General features: G+C 40.6%; 1 long non-coding RNA gene across 1 annotated transcript; it reads left to right on the top strand.

Moving 5' to 3' along the window:
* The first annotated feature begins 2973 nt into the window (after positions 1 to 2973).
* Positions 2974 to 4748, top strand: LOC110866704. The gene is made up of 2 exons (XR_002551424.2): positions 2974 to 3145; positions 4528 to 4748. It is a non-coding gene; the product is annotated as an uncharacterized LOC110866704 (long non-coding RNA).
* Positions 4749 to 7307: the final 2559 nt, after the last annotated feature.

Below are 7307 nucleotides of genomic sequence, written 5' to 3'. Positions count from 1 at the left end.
AAAACCTTCTCTTCTACCCATTCCATTTGGGAGTGAATAAAACCACATTATAAAGAGTTTTGCTTGAGGACAAGCAAAGATTCAAGTGTGGGGGTATTTGATATGCGCAAAATGCAACATATAAATTATATCAAATGTGGCATAAAACTAACCCTTTTTTAGTACTAATGTTGGAAAAAGTGTGTTTTTGTCTTCCTTTTGTATTTTCAGGATTAAATGAGCTCAAATTAACAAAAGAAGCAAAAAGACAGCAAAATCTAACATAAATACAAGAAAAGGAACAAAAGTGGAATGCCCGACCCCTCAACAGCATCTTCCCAAGCAAAACCAAGGACACAGAAGACTGAACACGCCCCGTGCTCAGCGAGCACGGGGCCGTGCCCAAGCAGCAGCAGAAAAGACAAACCTTTAGAAGCTTCTATTGCCCACCACGGGGTCGTGCCCAGCGGACACGGGGGCGTGGTCAGACTCCTGCAGGCGCATTTATTGTAATTGCGAATTACAATTAATGAGGAGAGAGACAAGGATGGACACGGGGCCGTGCCCAGCGGGCACGGGGCCGTGCCCGAGCTTCTGTTCAGCCTATAAATAGGAGTGCTTGGAGACATTTCAACTCATCCCTTGGCACACCACCTTTCTCACACTTCACCCACCACCCACCACCACCATAACACCATCATCCACCATCATCCATTGTCCATCATAGAGTGTGTGAGTCGTCTCGGGATCCAAGATTGATCGTAAGAGTTCTTGACAATCAAAGGCCATGTTTGCCTAAGTCTCTTACATCACTTGGTGAAGACAAGTGTTTAGTGTAATATTTTTTATTTTAATCTTTTGCACTTTTTAATTGGTTTTGTATTAATGACTTTAATTACTAGTTTCTTATGTTGAAAGTGATTCTTCCTTATGGTTTGTCCGTGGTGTCTTGGCATTATTTTACTGTCTATATAAAATAAAAGATTTTCACCATTCATATCTCCACGGTCTATATGGAGGTATGTTGGCTACCTGGTCGGGGGTTAAGGGAACGGTTTGGTAAGAGTTTTGCCGTTGTTCAGCGTTTAGAGATCCTACAAGGGACCTGGGTCAAATTTAGTAGGACCTCCTTCAATACCCAAAGGTATTGGATGGCGGGGGTCCAAACTCTTTGATCCCCTCATAAGTTAACTACTATTAAAACTTTAACCCAGCTATTTAGGACTGTATCCCTGCTGACTCAGACTACTTAGTTGAGGGTAACGTCGCCTTTAAAAGAGGGGCCTACCATTTTGCATTAATAACTTAATTAATTATCTTTCAATAATCCGACCCTTTAGGATTGTATCCTTGCTGACTCAAACTACTGGGTTGAGGGTAACGCCGCCTTCAAAAGAGGGGCCTACTACAATAACTAAGATAATCTCTTAAACAAGTGCAAAAGTGCGAAAATAATCAAAGGTTACACTAACACACGAGTCGGATCCAAGTGATTCATCTTGCCTATCTGTTTTTATTTTTATTTTTATTTTCAGCATTTTAGTTAGTTTTATTTTCTTAGTTTAAAATCTTTTTCTAACATTTTGATTTGATTAGACGTTGAGGATAAACCGGTACTAAAAGCTCTTGTGTCCTTGGACGACCTCGGTATCTTACCAACATTATACTACGTCCACGATGGGTGCACTTGCCCATATGTGTAACACCCCAAAAATGGGTTTGGTAATTTAGAACCCGGTTAAGATAAAGGAATGGGTAAAGTACCGTTAGTAGTAAAAGTGAACCCATAAACAAAAAATAACTAGGAATAAATTAGCCTAGTGGTGTCATGTATATAAGTAACAAGATGGTGAGTTTTAGTCCCATATGTAATCAAAACGAAATTTAAGGGACCAAAACCGTTAAGATGGAAACATGGGTTTTATTTATGAAAGTTTAACACACACAAACACACACTTCGCGTGTGTTCTAGATCGAGCAGGAGCTCCATGAGCTCAAAACCCTAACTTCCATCCATTTCATCAAATTGAAAGGCAAGATGAAGCTTAAATTCATAACCGAGCATGGATTAATGATCGCCTTCACAAGGGGATCATAAGGTATGTCTTAAAACCTAGGTTGGTGATTATGTATGAAGTGGGTTATGTTGTAAATCTCAAATTCATATGAAATTTAGTATGAGTATGTGTTAGAATCATCATATAGATTATGGATTATGCATGGTTTGGGTTAATTTGATGTTTGGAGGTGAAACCCACTTCTTGTGGTGAAGATGGCGACATGGGTGTGTCACCCATGTCCAATCCTTGTTCAAATCTTGTTGTGTTATGTTGCATGTGATGCGTTCTTGTTAGGTAGATTGGATGTGATATGAATTTGTTGACGTTTTTGTGTTAATTGATGAATGAAAGCATGAATTAGGAAGTAAAGCATGAAACACTTGTACATTATGCATAAATTGTGGCATGCACACCAAGTGTTTGATGAAATGCCTAGGTGAGATTAATAGATGAAAATGTATGCAAGTAGTGGATGAACATACATACAATGTGTAAACGATTAAATTGTTAGTAAAGTTATACAAGGAACATGTGTAAGATTGAATCCATGTGGAGGTTTTATTGATGTCTTGTTTGGGTAGAAATGTGCACTAGTATCTTTCATTGTTCACTCACATTGTATGGTACACATTATGTGTTTAGTCGGCGGTTTAGTTGAGATTACGAAATGAAATTGGCATTAATGTATAGCAAGTAAGGATGGCAAAATCATGTTGGTTGTGTACCCCAAATATGGCCGTCTTTTATGGGATCCCGAAAGCTTTAGTATATGTAGTGTTGATATTATGTATGGGTGTGTATGTAATGGATTGATCATGTGGTTGTAAGCATATTACATCATGGATATAAAGTGTATATAATGCCATTGTTATAGCTTAATGTGATGACACGGATATATGAGGTTAAGTCGAAAGTCCATAAGATGGGTCGTTGACTTTTGGAAGTCAAACGTGAACCATGCATTTGACATGATCATTTAAGCGTACAATCATGCATACTAACAAGAATGTGATTGTGTGATGTGAAAGCATAGGGATCATGTGGAAATGGACTCAAGCAAGAAAGGCAAACGGGTCAAAAGGAGGCAAGGGAACAGACGCAAAAAGGTAAGTGATTTCCGTAATCACTTCTTAGTTGTTTAAGTAATGTAGCGTTTTAACTAATAAAACATGATGTTTAAAGTTAAATGCGGATTAAATTGTATGAAATCGGTGAATTTCGCTAAGTAGACCAATGGGTCAAAATAAGGTCTTATGATTATATTGAAATGTTGCATAAGAAATGGCTACACCGGTACTATAACCGGTTAATGGGTAGAATTGCTTATAAGTACACAATCTGGGAATCAGAGATGCGGTTTAATAGTCAACAGAATCGGATGTGAGTTTGTTTTAATAGATAAACAACTATGTAAGTGGAAATTTTAGAAACAAAGTTAGGTTCGTAGATTTGAATGAAACGTATGAGTTTAATGAATACCGGGTGTCGGGTGCGTAAACCCCAAGTGCGGAACTCCGGATAAGGTAAAAATATTATGGCTATAATGTTTGTGTTTGATTCGGGTTAGAATAAATGAGTGGTTTGATGAAAACATGAACGGGTCGAATAAATAGAAAATGGCTAATAAGCCGAAAGCGCGTAAGATAGGAATTTCCTTAAATCGGATATGGGATTCCAAGTCCTTATCATAGAATGTGAATTTACAAGCATGTAGGAAGAAACGGGAGGTTAAACGGGTAAACGGTTTAAAAGCTACGCAAGTTTTAGCGTTTTCGGACGACGAAATGAATCTGCAGCAAGAAACACCTCTTAACTTAAGAGGAGTGCAAAAGAAACACATCTTAACTTAAGAGGAGTGCAAAAGAAACACATCTTAACATAAGAGGAGTTCAACAGAACACCTTTTAACTTATGCACAATGCAGAGACCGTCGGCGACGACCCCTTGTGGCGTCGACGACGGTACCCCTTCACCCGACGGCCCCTCCTTATCCGATTTTCCTGTTTTGCTTGTTTGTTATAGAGTGTTTATGAGATGCAATGAGCATGTACGCAAGCTTAAAACGGAACGAAATAAGTATAGAGGTATTTGTAAGTATAAGTATGGAATTACTTACTTGATTAGTAAAGGGAATCCATAGGCAAACGCGTCTAGGAATGTATATATGTGAGTGGGTATGTAGGTAGGTATGTATGTATGCAGGTATGTATACGTGTATGTATGTATGTTCGTAGATATGTACGTATTGTATACATGGTTTCAATACATTTAAGTATTGACGTTATTAACCGTGTGCCTTGAGAATGAAATGTAATGCAGGTACATTATTGATGTCTTATCAAGGATTAGACACCCAGATGGAACGATTAAATCTAGAAAGATAACGGATGGAAAGTATACGTGGATAGAACGTAACGAGACTACATGATTATGAACCTTGTTTGTATATGATGTATGCTAATGTTGCGAATGTATATGGTGGGTGCAGGTTGTACGAATCATAGATTATCATCAAGAGGAGTAGCGATCAAGTCAAGAGAAAGGATTGTACGGAAAGTGCGGTCACATAGTTAGGTTATGTATTGCCTTGAAGTCTTAAAATTGAGTACGAATGTTGCGATTACTTTTTATGAAACGTTTGACAATTTGTAACTTGAACCGTCATGTAAGTAATGTCGTTACCAAAGAAATAAATTTTAAGGTTCGTAATGCTGCTGCGTCGTTTTAAGGTTAAACGTGTTAGGGTCTTACAATATGTGTGTTTAGTGTTAGTAAATATCGTGTTTTATAAATTTAAAACTTGGCTAAAAGTGTAAAAAGGGCTTAAAATATACATCTAAAATATATAACACTTCACGCGCACATCACTGATTCTGTGGAGCTGGAGGTTGTTGTTGCTGGTTCTGATTCGCAGGTCGTGAGCTCCTGCAATCCTTAGCTTCATGACCCATCTTGAGACACCTCTGACAACGACCCTTGTTGCACTGACCACTGTGGTGCCTATTGCATCTGTTGCACCTTGGGTGATTTCCTCGATATCCACCCTGCCCGTGACCACCAGAAGACTGTTGACTGGGGCTCTGGTAGTCATCTGTCTTTCGCTGTTGTGCCTGGGACTGAACCGAAGTTGAACCCTTGCTGGAGGTTCCATCCCATTTCCGCTTGTTGTCACTGGGAGTAGCAGTAGTGGTAGCGGTAGTGGTAGCACTGATACGTTTAGGCAGCCTGTTCTGTTCCACTGCCTGGTCTATGAGACGATGAGCTAGACGAGTAATATCCTGGATGGTAGCAAGGTTGGCCGATGTCACATGGCTTTGAATTTCTGGTACTAAGCCTCTGAGGTACAGCTCTATACGCTTGATGGGAGGGTCCACCATAGTTGGACACAAGATGGCCAGCTCGTTTGGCCGTTTCGTATACGCCTCTATTTCTGACCCCGCCATCTTCAGGTTAAAGAACTCCACTTCCATCTTGTGGATGTCATCACGACTACAATATTCCCGCTTGATCAGTTCCTTGAAATCGTTCCATGGGGTGGCATTGGCAGCCGCCAACCCCAGCATCTGAACTTGCGCATTCCACCAAGTCAGCGCGATGCCTTCGAGAGTACCAGTGGCATACTTCACCCTCCGTGCCTCAGGGCATTCACACATTTCGAAGACTGACTCGAGCTTCTCGAACCAGTGGAGGAGTCCAACTGCTCTTTCTGTGCCACTGAAAGTGCTAGAACGACAGTCCATGAAAGTTTTGAACGTGCATGCAGGCTGCTGAGCAAACTGGCCTATTGTGTAGACAAGAGGGAATAAAGATTAAACACGAGAGTTGGTTTTAGAGAGTAGGATCTGAAGATCCTAGAGTAAGTTGCCATAGCAGGTTATACCTCCTACGTGAGCGGCTGCGAGTGCCTTAGCAACTCGTTCATTGATCAAAGCCGTCAACTGGGCTTGAGTTAGGTTAACGCGTCCAGCCATGATCTTCATACCAAAGAAAATATGGGTAAGAAGAGGTTCGCGAAAGTGCGGTGACAGAAGAGAGTAAGCACATAGGTGTTCTCAAACAATAGTTGTTACGTTTATCTAAGTATACCATGAGCAAAGTTTCTATGTAATCTAAGAAGTAGGCAATGTAAACATAAGTCATATCACCTAGAATGTTGAGTCTTGCACGTGGAGCGAAGCATCGTTGTGGATCGTGGAGCACTGTACAGGTTATAGTCTGGTTTTAACTAAAACTTTTCCCCTTATTAAAACCAAGTTCACTATAACCAATGGCTCTGATACCAATCTGTCACATCCCCAAAATCCACACGCGGAAAACCACCGCTTGGAGGCGTGACTGACCAGGATCAAGCCACCAATCATATTGAACATCACAAGTAATAAGTAAAATTCAACCACACAATATGAAAGGTGTTTCAAATCCAAAAACATAGTTAAGTGTTTAGCGGAAGCATAATTGTAAAACCCAATGTAAGTATTAAGTATGAAATAAAATAATGTTTTTAGCATGGCACACACTGCCATGTCCCACAACGACCGCGCCTCCCTGTGCAAGCTCCGAGAGTACCTAACGACCTGCAAGGCATGTAACAACGAGTCAACAACAAAGTTGAGCGAGTTCACAGTGGGTTGTTTAGTTATCGTGTTCGTTTTGTAAATCATGAGTTCGTTTTGTAATCCATATATCGTATTAATTCGTATCGCGGTCTCCCAGACATGTGTGCGAAGATTAGTGAGGGTTTCCCATGTGTTACTAGACCGAGTGTATCGACTGCTACGAAAATGTAAGAGGTGCCCTAAGTCAATGTCTATCAGCATTGACCCTTTGCCCATAGTCCATTAGTACACGCCCGTCCGACTGGCACGGTGTGAGGTTTGTTAAACCTAATAGCGCTATTAACTAATGACCCGCTCGCCATAGGCCCCGGCGATTAAGTCGATATGATGAGGGACTTAAATGATAGAGGTTTGGTCCAGTGTGTAATCATGGCATCCTACTCCCAGCGGATGGTAGTATTTATTGTTTAGTTCGTTTACCCATTCCCAACCCTTGGGAATCCCATGCCTTGGAGAGAGTGTGAACTCACCTTGGTTTGCTCGGTAGATACACGAAATGGTTACTTGAGCTATAAGTGGTCAACCACGTCCTAACATGGTTACCGTACAAGTCAGGTCTGGGTTTTACGTAGTGCACATAAGTTTTCACGGAACTAACAGGTTATGTACACGTATTAATCATGGTAACACGTTAACAGTCATGTAACAAATC

Source organism: Helianthus annuus, chromosome 7 (assembly GCF_002127325.2).
Source record: "Helianthus annuus cultivar XRQ/B chromosome 7, HanXRQr2.0-SUNRISE, whole genome shotgun sequence".
Classification (NCBI taxonomy): Eukaryota; Viridiplantae; Streptophyta; class Magnoliopsida; order Asterales; family Asteraceae; genus Helianthus; species Helianthus annuus.
The sequence above is the reverse complement of the archived record's forward strand: the minus strand, read 5'-3'. Positions and strand labels throughout refer to the sequence as shown.